Raw genomic sequence first — 16,487 nt, 5'->3', positions numbered from 1 at the left:
TTTTGCAGGCCAGTCAAAACACAAAGCCAGCCTCTGTGGTTATTTCCAGTTTAATTCTTTGGAGCCTTGCCTACCTAAATGGCAAGTCATTTTAAGAGCTTAAAAAAATCTTGCCAGGCACAAAGATAGAAACATACTACGGGTATGCAGCAGCTTTTAATAGAAGAGATATGAACATTGCATAACTTCAGGCTTATGGTATCCACTTGGTTGTCATTTGCCTAGCTGTCAGGGTCCCCTTGTCATCACTGGGTACCTGCATGCATGGTCCGGCTGCAGAATCACATTCAGGACAAAGGGCAGTCCTGCCTTAATGGGGCTTCATGAGTATGACTTTATCATTTTCAATGCCAGGTAAAATCATTTTCCTCCTGCCTCCTGATAGCCACACCAGTCCAGGTTTAGAGACACCGAACTCCACTTTCTCTTGCTGTTCGCATAATGGTAGGGTAAGGAAAAGTCAGCCACCCAGAGACAACCAGCCAGATCAAGTAACCCAGAGAGACAGAAGTCTGTCAGAGAAGAACATTCTTTGGAACATGCTGTTTTTACATATCTTTTACTCACTAACCATCTTACGTAGTTACAATTGTCAGTCATGTAAAACTTCAATACCAAAACCTGACTCAGCCCTCCTGGACCTGCTTTGTCTTCTAATCCTATTGTTCAGATGTTCCCACGTCACTTAGTCAATTATCCACCAAATATCTGATTGAACATCTATGCACTCAGGTCAAAACACTATATAAGAAAACTACAGGATGCTAGGCACAGTGGCTCATGCCTGTAATCTTAGCACTTTTGGAGGTGGAGGCAGGCAGGCTGATCACTTGAGCCCAGGAGTTCAAGACCAGCTTGGGCAACATGGCAAGACCTCATCTCTACTAAAAAATTAGCTGGGCCTGGTGGCATGTGCCTGTGGTCCCAGCTACTCAGGAGGCTGTGATGGGAGGATTGCCTGAGCCCAGGAAGTCAAAGCTGCAGTGAACTGAGATCGCACCACTGCACTCCAGCCTGGGCAACAGAGAGAGATCCGGTCTCAAAATAATAATAATAATAATAATAATAATAATAATAATAATAATAGAAATGAATGAGATGTGGTCCCCTCCATCAAAGCCCATGTCCTTACCAGACTTAATGTCTTTACACAAGAACACTTAAATCACTTCTCCCTCCAGTCAAAACAACCCATATTTTCTTAGGCAGTTTGAGACTCTTAGAGTCATCTCAGTCAACCTGACTATGATCAAACTTCTTAAGGAACAAGTCCTTTTCTTACCCACCTACGACGCACTAGATGTGCTGTCCTTCCAGATCTCCAGGACATGTTCAAGCCAATACCCATTGCTTCAGTGGTGATGGCCTCCTCATTTGTCTCAGTCAATCATTCATTGTGTAAACATTCCAGCAGCATCACATCACCCTTCTGAGGAACTCACTGAGCTCACCGCTGCCCGTAAAGTCAAATCTAGATTCGTCTGTGGGCAAATTAGATTAGGGCCACATCAAGGAACTAACATAAAATTAAGAGATGTGGCATAACTTAAATAATTTAGCCAGTGAAGTTCCCAGCCAGGTCTGAATGTGTTAAGTAAGAATCACATAAGAACTGGCCTCACCTGCAGTATTTGGGGCTGCATTAATTTTTGTGAGTGGCAGCCCACCTTTGTGCATATAAATTGGGTAATTACATGAGTAAATTGGAATTTTTGCAATGAGAATCAGCACCTGTAAATAACAGAAGGACAGAGAAAGCAGGCCAATTGAAACTTTGGCCCTTCATATTTGAAAACAGCACTTTCTAGACAACTTGAAGACTGAGGTTTGAAGAGACCTAACAGGAAAGAAGGGGGGAAGAGCACCTAACCATTCTGTTTGTACATCATTTTCTATTTAAAGATAATAACGTGGTGTAGAAAAGTTGAAACACGAAAATTATATATTTGGTCGTCTCATCTCAACTTCCAGCAGAGTAACGATTGTCACAAAATTACCGTACTTGTATTGGACATAATTTGTTAGAAGTTGACGGCCTGAAAGCTCACATCTACCCTGAGACCTGAGAAGCACTTGTCCCAGAGTGAATCATGCCCTCTGTGTTTCTGGAAAGGACATCAATGGCAAATGGGCTTTGTTGAAGATTAACTTTGTCAATCAGTTATAATTTGTAAAATCCTGGCCACCGATATGTAGAAATAGCTGATGTGTGCTGATCTGGAGCAACTCACTTAACGGCCAGAGGCCTCATTTCAGCCACGAGGGAATTGACTATGCGGGTAATGAAACTAACATTTTGGGATTGTCTACAATGTGCAAGGCAATTGACTTACGTTATCTCATTCAATCTTAACCATACTGCGAGCTATATATTATTGTCCCCATTTTACAGATGAGGAAACTAAGAGAGGCTTAATAACCTATCAAACTCACTTAGCTGATGATTGGCATAACTAGGACTTAGAGCCAGTAGGTCTAGGTAGGTGATGCTTCTGTGTGTGTGTGTGTGTGTGTGTGTGTGTGTGTGTGTGTGTGTGTTTGAGATGGAGTCTCACTCTGTTGCCCAGACTGGAGTGCAGTGGCACGATCTCACCTCACTGCAACCTTTGCCTCCCAGGTTCAAGCGATTCTTCTGCCTCAGCCTCCCCAGTAGCTGGGATTACAAGCGCGCATCACCACACCTGGCTAATTTTTGTATTTTTAATAGAGAGGGGGTTTCACCATGTTGGCCAGGCTGGTCTCCAACTGCTGACCTCAAGTGATCCACCCACCTCGGCTTCCCAGAGTGCTGGGATTACAGGCGTGGGCCACTGTGCCCAGCCAGATAGGTGATTCCTAACTAGAGATGGAGGAGATTGAAGGAAGCTTGTTATCTCTTCAAACTACTCTCCCAGGTTGGATGCTTGCGGAGGGGCATGACATTACAGTCATTGTTTCTATTAGAAACATGTCACATTCCTCAACGATACTAACACACAAGCCAAGACTGGAAACCCTGGTCTAGCCTCAAAACTCTGGCACTACTTCACACTGTCCCCCAGCCATATTTACAGTCTCTTCCAACAAGAAACCATTTCAAAATAATCAATGGCCACAAAGCTTCAGTCAACCCAGGACCTTTGGACTTGATGTATGCAGCATTTGATCTCTAATGCTGTTTTCAAGGCCAACATAACATTTGAACTTGTCATAGCGATGTCACAGGACTTGAGAGATAGTAGAAATGACTTCCTCCAACAAGTCTCTCCTACTGATCTTGAAACCAGGTCTCTCTATGTTATTCTGTCTTTTATTTGAAGGCATCATGGACATTTGTTAAAATGTGACTTAAATCTGGGAGCTTACCAGACTCAACCATTAATGTTTTTCAAGATGATTTCTGCACTTACACTGTTTTACACATACACATCATGCACACACACATACAGTCTACAGCAACTAGATTCAGTTTATCAGATTATTCCTAGCAGAGTGTAGAGGGACAGGCTGGAAAGCAAGTCGGTTTTGATGGGAAAATGAAGTCAGAAAAATGCAGAGCACTTGTGCTTCCTGAGGGGTCCTCAGAATGAGAGGAGGAGAGCCTGGAGTCAGGGGTCCTGCGAGGAGAGGGCAAACCTGCCCACTTCTAAGTGGGCTCTGAGGAAGCTCTGCCCCAACGTCCTGACTGAGGGATTTGGTGTTTGGAATCCACATACTACATACTACATACTAGGTTGCTGCAAAAGTAATTGCAGTTTTTGCCATTGAAAGTTATGGCGGCTGGGCACGGTGGCTCATGCCTGTAATCCTAACACTTTGGGAGGCCGAGGCGGGCAGATCACCTGAGGTCAGAAGCTTCAGACCAGGCTGGCCAACATGGTGAAACCCTGTCTGTACTACAAATACAAAAATTAGCTGGGTGTGGTGGCACGCACCCATAATCCCACAGGAGGTGGAGATTATAGTGAGACAAGATCGAGCCATCGCACTCCAGCCTGGGCGACAAAGCGAGACTCCGTCTCAAAAAAAAAAGTATGGCAAAAACTGCAATTACTTTTGCACCAACCTTTAGCTGTTCTTTCCCCCAGAAAGAAAGAAATATGATCACTGCAGCGCCTGTGTGGGGTTGTGACTCCTGCTGGCTTGCAATCCAGTCGCTCAAGAACGTTTACTTGGAGGCTCTCAAAGGAGCCTCCCACGTGTGATTGCAGCTGAGTGTGTTTATTCAAATATCAAAGTTTGACTTAACCACGGTTTATCAGTGAAATCCTCGTTAATAATATTGAAGAGCAAAATTTGGCTCAGACAAGGGACCCTTAACCAACTATTTGTTGGAACTGCCAATGCTATATATTAAACAAACAAGCAGCTGTTTGTAGCCTTTGAAGTTCTGTTTTATTTCAATAGCACCAGTTATGTTCTGTACAACACACACTCCCAAGGAAAATAAAGAGAGCCATAGGCCAGAGAGGGACTCCAGAGCTTCATAAAATTACCAAAAGAGATGCCATAAATATAAATTGGTAGCCAAGTGAGACACTAACAAAAATTATAGCAATGACAGTGATAGCAGCAAACTCAGCCACAAATGTTCTATGCTGTGCACTCATTAGCTTTTTGAATCTTCCCAGCAGCAACGGGAGACAGGCACTAATACCATCCTCATCTTATTCATTTATTTATTTATTTATTTATTTATTTATTTATTTAGACCAAGTCTTGTTCTGCTGCCCAGGCTGGAGTGCAGTGACGCGATCTCAGCTCACTGCAGCCTCCGCCTCCCAGGTTCAAGTGATGCTCCTCCTTCAGCCTCCCAAGTAGCTGGGATTACAGATGCCTGCCACTGCACCTAGCTAATTTTTGTATTTTTAGTAAAGATGGGGTTTTGTCATGTTGGCCAGGCTGGTCTTGAAGTCCTGACCTCAGGACATCTGCCTGCCTCGGCCTCCCAGAGTGCTGGGATTACAGGCATAAGCCACCGTGCCCAGCCCATCCTCATCTCATGAATGAAGAATCTCAGGTGCAGAAAGACTAACTTGGTTATCTCTGGTTGCACGTGGAGGCAGAGGTGGAGCTGAGAGTCAAACCCAGGCAGCTAGCTCCAAGTCCTTCTTGCCTTAGCATCAGAACAAATATCACACACCTGGGTGCCATCATCTCTCTTAGGTACCTCACAGTCCTACTATTCCACAGAGGTATTAAATGAGAAGACAATGCCAACACTCCCACGTCTGTGTGATTACATGCCCACTCTTCAACAAAGGTGTTGAAAATTTCTGGAAGATTGCCCACTTGTTTGGTATTTTACAGTAAAGAGCTCTTAAATGCTGGGCTTATACATGATGGAAGCTCTATTTTTTCCTAAACAGCCTAAATAAATAAGAAAAAGCAACAAAAATATAAAGACAAAAACTAATGACTAGTTTTAAGACCCTTCTCTGGGAACTAAATTTCAATAGACACAAGATTTCTGTTATCTCTGGCATAGTTTTGTAATAGTCAACAAGAGATCACCTTCTCCTTAGAAACTAAATGAGGACTGAAAATACCAGCTATTTCAGGAGATTTCGTAAGCTTTTATTTTCCTATAAAAATGAGCTTACCGTCACCTTAGAGAAGTAGTATTTTGATCCCTTAACGTCTATGAGAGGTTTTTGGAGTTGGATCACGTAGGTAGCCTCTCAATATGGATCTCAAAACACATTCATATAGAATAATGATAGGATATGAGTGTGGGAAGATAAAAAGGAGCTATTTGAAGACACAGGCCTAAATAGTGTCTGAAAATGAATTTTAAATAATAAAAATACTATCTCCCTTTTCAATCATGTGGTAATGTTTTCTAAAGAGGTGTTGGGATAATGACCTTGCCTTTGAATCTATCTATCTATCTGTCTGTTATCTATCTATCTCTATATCTATCTATCTATATCCACCTATGTATTATCTCTATGTATATATTTATGTCTATCAATATATATCCATATCTATCTATATATATCTCTACCTATCCATCTATATATCTATGTCTATCTATATCTATGTGTATCTCTATATGTATATATCTATATCTATATATATCATCTATATCTATTTATCTATCTATATTAAAGTTTATGCTAAAAATGACCATAGCATTTAGTAACTGTCCTACCACTAAATAAAATCCAGTTTTGACTATATCCATTACTGGTATAGTGGCGTTTCCATAAACCATTAATGCTGCCCCAGGCTCTGTGGCCTAAAAGGCATCATTTGTTCTCCAAAGTGTTGGCCTTTTGCCATTTTGTCTCTCTTCAGACTCCACATTCACATGTCTGTCTGGCGATGGTCTTTTCCATTTCCTTCCCATGGCTCTACACGGCTGTGTCTGTCCTATGGCAAAGTTTTTCTATTTCACTCCCCACTGACTTTTAAGGTAGCACATGAAATGAGATCCTGGGGCTCCATGTGTGACTCCTAACTCTTATAGCTCTATAAGCTTTTAAACAATCTGAGGCAGGGTGTGTGTGTGTGTGCGCGCGTGTGTGTGCACATGTGCGTTTGTGTGTGAAAACTGATTCAAGCATCACCCAGAGACCTTGTATTCCCCAGGCCCCCAGCAGCCTCAGGATATGTTTCCTATTAAGGATTAATTTTCCTCTAAGAAGTGATCTTTCTGGCCCTTGAAAGAGGTTCTATTCCCATTTAATGCCTGTTAGAAGCTCCCTGAGATTGGATTGAGCAGGTGGTCTCTGAATACAGGTTTCAATGCACATTATTCACAGGAAATAAGATCAGGGTTGAGAAAATCCACTTTTTGAGAGAGGTGAGAAGGAGTCCAGTTGTCATTCTTGTCTGATCTTGGACAATTCACTTAACCCATGTCTCCACTTTCCATAGATAATACAGGGAAGCAGCTCCTTCTCCCTTCCTACCTCATTAGAGCATCCTGCGGGCAATTATATGATGCTTTAGAGTCCTCTATGTAGAGCACTTGCCTTGGAAATATAAGAATTATTGGTATTGTCACGACTTGACACTCACCCAGGGGCCCTGTGTGCAATGGGCATTCTCTGGCTGCCACGCACATAATAATGCATGCAATTTGTTGCAGCTGCACCAAGTCACAGCCTGTTGATAAATAGAAATCCGGAAGCCACATACAAACTGGCCTAAGCAAGGCATGGATCTCACCCCTATTTTTACTGAAGAGAGCTCTGCTGAAATGTGTCACTGAGTGCAGATCTCTTACAAACTTTCTCACCCGTGGCTCAGTCTTGATTGCATGAAGTATGCATGCAGAGGTAGAAGGTCACATGGAGCCATGACAAGTTATAAAAGAGAGAGAGAGTCGGTGTGCTGGATCCGACGGCCACACAAATCCAAAAGCCATTGTCTCCCTCTGGGCAGTAATCTATCCAACTGTCTCCCTGGTGTTCCCACCAGGAGGCCTCAGCAGCTGCTCAAAGTTAACACAATGGAGACTGAGCTCTCCCTTCTTTCTGCTAAGCACCCCACATCCCCCCCTACCTTACACACTTAGTTTGAGGCAATTATTGGCAATTTCACTTTCTTCAGCAAATTGTCTCAATTTGGTTGTTTCGTCCTTCCTGCCACAGCTAAGCTCCTGCCTGTTGACTCTGATGCGTCTTTCGCAGAATCTCATTTTCATCCCTGTCACCAGAGTCCAAATGCCAACATACTGATTATTCTTGCTGTGACAAATACAGTGTCTCTTCAGCAGTCTCTTCAGGTCTCAGTCTCCTGAGAAAACAACTCCCTCCCTCTCCCAGCCTTTTCATAACATTGCACGCTAAGATCACCACCATCCCCCCTTTCAATTCCTTCACAAGCTCATCCTGGACATTTTTCATAGCAGTTCTGAAACGGCATCTCCTCCTCAGTTCTGCTTCACCTGTTTCCTGCCTATCTGTGTGTCTCTGGAAGCCCCAGGTCACCAGGACAAATTCTTCTGCCCCCGTAAGCTATTGCCAAGCTTAATTTTAGCACCCGGCAAATTACAGGTAGGTCCTGCTCATCAGATCAAAGCGTTCATCCCTACATGCTAGCCAGACTTGTGGGACATAGAAAACAACCTCGAACATTTCTTATGAGTCAGCTAAGAAGCATTCAGGCATGCAAAATCATAGGACACGTCCACACATTCAGATATAATGACTTTCAGGCAGGATCATTTAACATGAAAGTGATGCTCATTCTCTGGCTGCCACATTGGGCCAGGCCAAAGGACAGGATTCTGCAGGAATGTATTCAGGCAGAGTCAAGTATCTGGGAACGACACCCACATGGTGACATGTGGGAGAACTGTAAAATCTCCTTGGGGAGTGTCATATTTAGGACATCCTAATGCACACCCACTGGGGAAAGGTGTTGTATTAGTCAATTTGATGTCAGTTTGATAAAGAAGCCGAAGACCAGCATCTCCGAAGCCCAGAAGTCAGTCCTGATGCCTACAATTATAGAAATTTCATTCTTAAGCTTTCAGATTGAAAAATAGACCATTGAATTTCTCCATAAATATTAGAACTCTTGCTTCTTTTTGTTTCATTCATTTATTTTTTAATTTTAATGTTTTTTTTCAGAAGTAGTCTTACTTTGTCATCCAGGATAGAGTGCAGTGGTGCCATCATAGTTCACTGCATCTTGGAACTCCTGGGCTGAAGCGATTTTCCCACCTCAGTCTCTCGAGCAGATGAGACTACAGATGCACAAAACCACACCCAGCTAATTTTTTGTTTTTTGAATTTTCCCCTCTGGTTTTTGATTCAGGATTTAACATTTTTGTAGAGACTGGGTCTTGCTATGATGCCCAGGCTGGTCTTATGTTCCTGGCCTCGAGTGATCTTCCCACCTTGGCCTCCCAAAGCTTTGGTGTTATAAGCATGAGCTACCAAGGCCAGCTGCTCTTTTCTGTCTAAATATGCCGCTAACTGGGCATGATGGCTCATGCCTGTAATCCCAGCATTTTGAGAGGCTGAGGCTGGTGGATTGCTTGAGTTTAGGATTTTGAGGCCAGCCTGGGCATACACAGCAAAACTCCTTCTCCAAAAGAAAAAAAAAAAAAAATTAGCCAGGCATGGTGGTGTACGCCTGTGGTCCCAGCTACTTGGGAGGCTGAGGTGGGAGCTCAGAAGGTGGAGGTTGCAGTGAGCTGTGATTGCACCACTGCACTCTAGCCTGGATAACAAAGCAAGACTCTGTCTCAAAAAGTAAAAAAATTAAATATGCCCACTGAACCCTTTAGCAAAGAAATGATTCCTGATTTATATCATCATTTTACTGGCCTACTTTACCATAATAAGTGGTTGAGAAGAGCTCCCTTTGCCTCTTCCCAGTGGCCTTGGGGACAGTGGTGCAGACACACAGTCAATTCCAGTTTGCTTGGAGCATCTGCGCTATCCCAAGAATTTCAGTGCTAGCGATGTTGACAAGAGGGCTGACATTTCCCATCTGAAGTCTGGAAGGAGATCAGTCCTGTGAAATAGGCTGATCTTGAAATAAAGTTCACTGGAGTACGATGAACAACTATTTTCAGAAGCCAACTGTTATCAGGTAACAGAGGTAATGGCAAGGCCCACTATAGACCATTAAAACATCAGAGAAGTTGGTTTTAGCTCTTTTTTCCCACCTTCTCTTGCTTCATGTGAAAATGTGAAAAAACAGATGATTTTCTCCTTATCTTTCCACCTTACCCCTTACTTATTTTATTTATTACCTCCCTGTATATTAATTTTTTTGAGACACAATTTCACTCTGTCACCCGAGCTGGAGTGCAATGGCATGATCTCAGCTCACTGCAACCTCCGCCTCCCAGTTCAAGTGATTCTCATGCCTCAGCCTCCTGAGTAGCTGGGACTACAGGAAGATGCCATCATGCCTGGCTAATTTTTGTATTTTTAGTAGAGACGGGGTTTCATTATGTTGGCCAGGCTGGTCCCAAACTCCTGACGCCAAGTGATCTGCCCGCCTTAGCCTCCCAAGTGCTGGAATTATAGGTGTGAGCCACTGCACCTGGCTGTATCTTCCTGTATATTGATTTTATGGCAGAAATATCATAATGCTCCAAATTAATGAAAATGTGATTAAAGTAATAACAATGATGAAATGCACAAGACTATAAAGTCCAAAAAGGCAAGGACCTCTGAGTTCCCAGCACTTTGACCCATGCTTGGCACACAGTAGGGCCTCACAAGATATTTGTTTAACAAAGAAATTGAAGAAATCTACTTCATTTAAGAATTAAATGAGGTAACTGTTTCTGGCACAGAGTAGTTATTCAATACTTTCTCCTTCCTTTCCATCCACAAAACAGCTGGAGAAATCACCCTCTATTCCAGGCTTCCAATAAGTGTTCACAGGTAGCAGGTCAAGAATGCTCCCAATTCATTATGCCACCAGTTCACCCAAAACACCCAGGTCAGCAAGCCAGGCCCAAAATGTTCAGGAGTAGAGTCAGAACTCAGATTACAAAATCAAATATTGCTCCACATTGCCTCCGCTCAAGAACACCACTCCCCACCCCTGTGAATGGTCTTAGTAATAACCTCCCTATAGAAAGGATATCTTCAAAAGAAGTCTCCCTCCTGAATAGCGAGTGGCCAAAGTTAACCCCAGCTTAGTGCCCCTGACCTTGACTGTCCTTGGTGGCCTTCACTGCCTCATGTTTCAGAAAAGAGTCTGAAGCAGAAGTCCGGTTGTGGTTTATGATGTCAGCAATGAAAGCCGAACAAAAGAGAGATATTGGATCATTCCAGATTTCACTGTGCTTTTTATTTTAAGTGTAAAACAGCATCTTCATTTGAGTCTAACTTTTCCCAAAGACATGGCAACAAACTTCAGACCTCTGGAGTTCTTTCCATCCCTATAAATCTTTGAATAATTTTTTTTATTTCTTCTCCTTCTCCTCCTCCTTCTTCTTTCTTCTTTCTTCTTTCTTTCTTCTTCTTCTTCTTCTTTTCTTCTTCTTCTTATTTTGAGACAGAGTCTCTCTCTGTCGCCCAGGCTGGAGTGCGGTGACGCCACCTCGGCTCACTGCAACCTCCGCCTCCCGGATTTAAGATATTTTTCTGCCTCAGCCTCCTGAGTAGCTGGGATTACAGGCACCTGCCACCATGCCCAGCTAAATTTTGTACTTTTAGTAGACATGGTTTCACCATGTTGGCCAGCCTGGTCTTGAACTACTGACCTCAAGTGATCCGCCAGCCTCAGTCTCCCACAGTGCTAGGATTATGTGCGTGAGCCACTGCACCCAGTGAACAACTTTTTTAAATGCTCACATATTGATCTAAAAGAAAAATGATACATGTGTGGAAGGGTCTACTTTATGCTTCCAGTGAGAAGCTTTCTCATTTGGTAGGACACAAAGTGTTATCTAACATAGACTCTGGTGAAAGGAAACCACGGTTGAATAAACTTTCCATATAGAACATAGAACAATTCCTACCAGTCATACTTAGAACATACCAATCATACTTAGACCAATTCCTACCAATCATTCATCATTTTCCTCAAATAAAATGGTGAAGCCAAACGTGAGTTTTATTTAAGAAAATATTTGGCAGCTCATTACAAAGTAAAAATGGAAGATCCAAATTTTCTAATGTAGCTTTGGATCAGTATTTGGGCTAAAGAATTAAAGAGAATGAAACTATTGTGAAACTATTATGTAGTGATATTTTTTCAGTTAAAGATTCATTGACAGATTGTATGTATAATTCATACTTACACATTTTTTAATTTTTAATTTTTTTTATTTTTTGAAATGGAGTCTTGCTCTGTTGCCAGGCTGGAGTGTAGTGGTGCAATCTCGGCTCACTGCAACCTCTGCCTCCTGGGTTCAAGTGATTCTTGTGTCTCAGCCTCCTGAGTAGCTGGGATTACAGGCATGTGCCACCATACCTGACTGAGTTTTTTATATTTTTAGCAGAGACAGGGTTTTGCTATGTTGGTCAGACTGGTCTCGAACTCCTGGCCTCAAGTGATCTGCCCACCTCTGCCTCCCAAAGTGCTGGGATTACAGGTGTGAGCCACTGCACTGAGCAATATTTACACATTTACATATGTAAATGCTGTATATACATATATATGTGCACATTATTTGAAAGCAAAACTTCATCAAGTTCAAATATTATTATAAACTATTTTGTTTGTTTGTTTTGTTTTTGTTTTGACATAGAGTGTGGCTGTGTTGCCCAGGCTGGAGTGCAGTGGCACGATCTTGGCTCACTGCAACCTCTGCCTCCGGGATTCAACTGCTTCAGCCTCCCAAAGTGCTGGGATTACAGGCATGAGCCTCTCCACCCAGCCTATAAACTATTTGTAATATTTCTCTGTAAGAGCCTATTCTGACACCAATTGCTGTTATTGCAATTTAATTCTGGCACTAACTACTTGGAGTTAAGTGCAGATCCAACTGCCCTTACTTCAGATGCCAGCCACAAACAGTGTCCCCAGGTCACCCAAACTTTTGTTTAACTGGCAACAAATCCAGGGAGTTCCCATGACCCCTCAAGTTTAATAATTCACTGGAACAACTCACAGAATTCAGGAAAGTGCTAGTTTTATGGTCAGTTTTATTGCAAAAAAGTACAAATCAGAATGAGTCACATGAAGAGACACATCAGACAAAGCCTAAAAGGGTCTTGAATGCAGAACTTCCATGTTCTTTCCCTGTGTCAGCCTGTTCTCATGCTGCTAATAAGAGATACCTGAGACTGGGTAATTTATAAAGGAAAGAAGTTTGATGGACTCACAGTTCCACATGGCTGGGGAGGCCTCACAATCATGGTGGAAGGCAAAGGAGGAGCAAAGCCACGTCTTACATGGTGGTAGGCAAGAGAGCTTGTGCAGCGGAACTCCCATCTATGAAACTATCAGATCTTGTGAGACTTAATCACTATCATGAGAACAGCATGGGAAAAACCTGCCCCATGATTCAATTACCTCCCACTGGGTCCCTCCCACAACACGTGGGAATTATAGGAGCTACAATTCAAGATGAGATTTGGGTGACACAGCCAAATCATATCACTCCCTGTGGAATTAGAGCTTGTCACTCTCTTGGCATATCCATGTATTCACTGACCAGGAAGCTCTACTGAATTTTGCCAGTGGTGTCCAGAATTTTTACTGGCATTTCATTACACAGGTATGATTGAGAACTCAATCTCCAGCCTTCTTTCCTCCCTGGAGGTCAGGCTGTCTCAAAGCCCCAACCCTCTGATCACAAGATTGGTCTTTCTGGTAACCAACCCAGTTTCTGGGCCATCTCATTAGTAAAAACTCAGGCATTCAAATAACAACAATACTCCCCATCACTTTGTAAATTCCAAGGGTTTCAGAAGCTCCATGCCAGGAACCCTAGACAAAGACCAGTAAAATTCTTTATTATGCAATAGAGCCAATGGCAGAAAACCAAATGCAGTCAGGTAAAGCAATTCTACACATGGCCCACCTATCTTGGTCCAGGTCCATGGATTATCTTATGGTCTGGCTTAAAACAAGAGTCAATTTTAGAGTTAAAAGGATGAAATGGCCTACTTATCTTCCAAGCAGTCCTTCATAATCATTGATTCCCTCAGCTGTATCTTCAAAATGTGTATTATCTAATTAAGACCCCTGAAAAACTGCATGCAAGGAGAAACCTGGCAGCTATCAACTTAACCAAGCAATTCGAGTTAATATCATCAATAATGGAACAAGAGACATCACCTGCTCCATTGCACAATGCACTGAGAAGGATACAGCATTACTTCTGCAGTTTTATCACTAAAAATTTACAACTTGAACCTCCTCACAAGGAAACATCAGATAAACATACATCCAGGGATGTTTTACAAAGCAACTGGCCCATATGCTTCAAAAATGGCAGTCACACACAAAAAAATACAGATTAAGGAAGGGGTCTGGATGACAACAGCTAAAGGGACAGGACAACTAAATGAATCTCATCACCCTACGCTGGATCTGGACTAGGAAAAAAAAGTCCTATAAAGGATATTACTGGGCAAATTGATGTAATTTGTATATGGATTGTGGATCAAATGATATTATTATGCCAATGTTTTGTTTCCTGGGTTTTTAAATTTTATTTTTATTTTATTTTCTATGTCACAAGTCATCAAGCAAGTTTTCTGGTTTTGATCATTGTTTTGTGTACGGAGATGTACAAATGTAAGAGAATTTCCTTATTTTTTTTTAAAAACACCCTTATGTATTTAGGGTCACCATAATGTGACTGTATGTCACTCTCAAATAATACCCCTTCGAAGAGATAGAAGGGGAATAGTGGTAAATGATAAAACAGATTGGGTTAAAATGTAAGCAATAAGTAATGTTCTTGGAAAAGTGTATACAAAACTTTACACTAAGTTGTAAAAATTTACCATATTTACAACTTTTCATTATGTATAAAATTACATTAAATAGGCCAGGCATGGTGGTTCAATGCCTGTAATCCCAGCACTTTGGAAGGCTGAAGCAGGAGGATCACTTAAGGTCAGGAGTTTTTAAGACCAGTCTGGGCAACATAGTGAGACCATGTCTGAACAAAATTAAAATTAAAAAATTAGCTAGGCATGGTGGTGCATAACTGTAGTCCTAGCTACTCAGGAGGCTGAGACAGGAGGATTGCATGAACCCCAGAAGTCGAGGCTGTAGTGAGCCAAGATCATGACACTGTACTCCAGTCTGGGTGACAAAGGGAAATCCCATCTCAAAAAAAAAAAAAAAAAAAAAAAATTATATCAAATAAAAATCTAAAAACAAAGTCATACAAGCAGATAAAATGTGTAATGTTGCAAGGAAAATCCATACCTGGTCTAGAAGAAACACAGACAAGAGGTGCTGTGATTTTGGTCGTCTGCTCCTTGTTCTAACTTTCGACACCTTGATAAAAGTGCTCTCATATATTATTTTCATTCTTAATATCTGTCTTCCTCATTCTCAATGAATGGAGGAACTTTTTCTTTTTTTGCACTTAGTGTGTACAGGGTCCTCTGCTTTGCATACAGAAAACAGCACTGAACAAAGCACATTTCCTACTCTATGAGCTTATAGCTTTGTGGGGCAGATAGGCTCTCTTCTCATATTTAACTTTTTACATGTGATAAAAACAGAAAACCTGAAAGTGACACAAGGTGCTATGAAAGCACATACGTCTGAGGTCCTACCGAATTTTGAAATGAGAGGAATTGGCAAGGGGAGAAGAAAGTAGAAAGCCATCCCAAAGTGTTACTGGTGGAGGGTGTCCAGGATCTTGGCATTTTGAACAAAGAATTGGACAAGCACAAAGCAAAGAATGAAGCCACAAAAGCAGAGATTTATTGAACACTAAAGTATACTCTACAACTTGGAAGACAGCCGACCATAGGGGTTCAAGAGCCCAGTTCCAGTATTTTCTGGGGTTTAAATACCCTCCAGAGGTTTTCCATTGGCCACTCGGTGTACACCCTATGCAGAGGAAGTAGTGGCCCACAATCAATCTGATTGGTTGCGGGAAGCAACCTATCAGAGGCTGAAGTAAAGTTATCCTATGCAATCTGATTGGCTATGGAAAGCAACCAATCAGAGGCACTTTCAATTTTCCATCTTCGTTGCAGAAAAAGGGGTGGGGGTTTGCAAAGGGAGTAGCCTCTGGTCTTTTTTTACTTAGGTGTGGAAAGTTGGGGTTTTCCTTTTGATTTAGTTCTAGAAAGTCAATCGGCCTTAGGTTCCCTGCCTCTAGGCCCTGTTCTTCTGCCTCAAAGGTATCTATTCTTCCCTGTCCCACAGGCAAGGGGTGCCTAAGACAGCCTTGACACACCTTATCACTACCCTTTACTACAAAAGAGTGTTCCACATCATTTTCCTCAATCTTTATTTCAGAATCAGATGCTGGCAACCTGAAGTTGGAAAGAAGTTTCACTGTCCCCTGTGCCTTGGCAAGGGTAAATTCATGCCTAATGATTCAATCAGTATTCAGTAGGCAGGAATTAGAATTTAAGTTGGGCCTCTGATATACCTAGGCAACCCAATCCAGGTTTTGGTTTCACCAGAATCATAAGCAAAGATGAGTAAATCCTGGTGCAGGTAAGAATGAAGTGTTGTCAACAGTCTTTTGGCGTAATTGACAGAAGGCAATACTTGACTGGTTTGGTTGCAGAAATTTTCACACACTGAAAGTGGAATACCACCACCTGCTCTTTTTCCTATATCACAAAACAGAGACACTGGAAATGAGCTGAGACATTGGAGACGGTCAAAATAATTCTTGATGTATAAGTTAATGCTACCAAAATCTGATCCATAGAAAAATGTTGCACTAATTATACCAAGTTTAGATAGAAGACTCCAAATGAATTCCTTCTAATTTGTAGCTCACAAATCCTAATCTTCACCCTTCCTCTCTTTTAGAAACTATAGAGAAGCAATAAATGTCTGTTATGCATCATCCAATTCTAAAAACTTAAGAGCCCATATATTTTTCAATAGTAGGTGTGACTATTAGAAAGCATGGCTCCTGTATA

The sequence above is a fragment of the Piliocolobus tephrosceles genome, chromosome 9 (assembly GCF_002776525.5).
Source record: "Piliocolobus tephrosceles isolate RC106 chromosome 9, ASM277652v3, whole genome shotgun sequence".
Classification (NCBI taxonomy): Eukaryota; Metazoa; Chordata; class Mammalia; order Primates; family Cercopithecidae; genus Piliocolobus; species Piliocolobus tephrosceles.
This window is presented reverse-complemented; position numbering follows the sequence as displayed.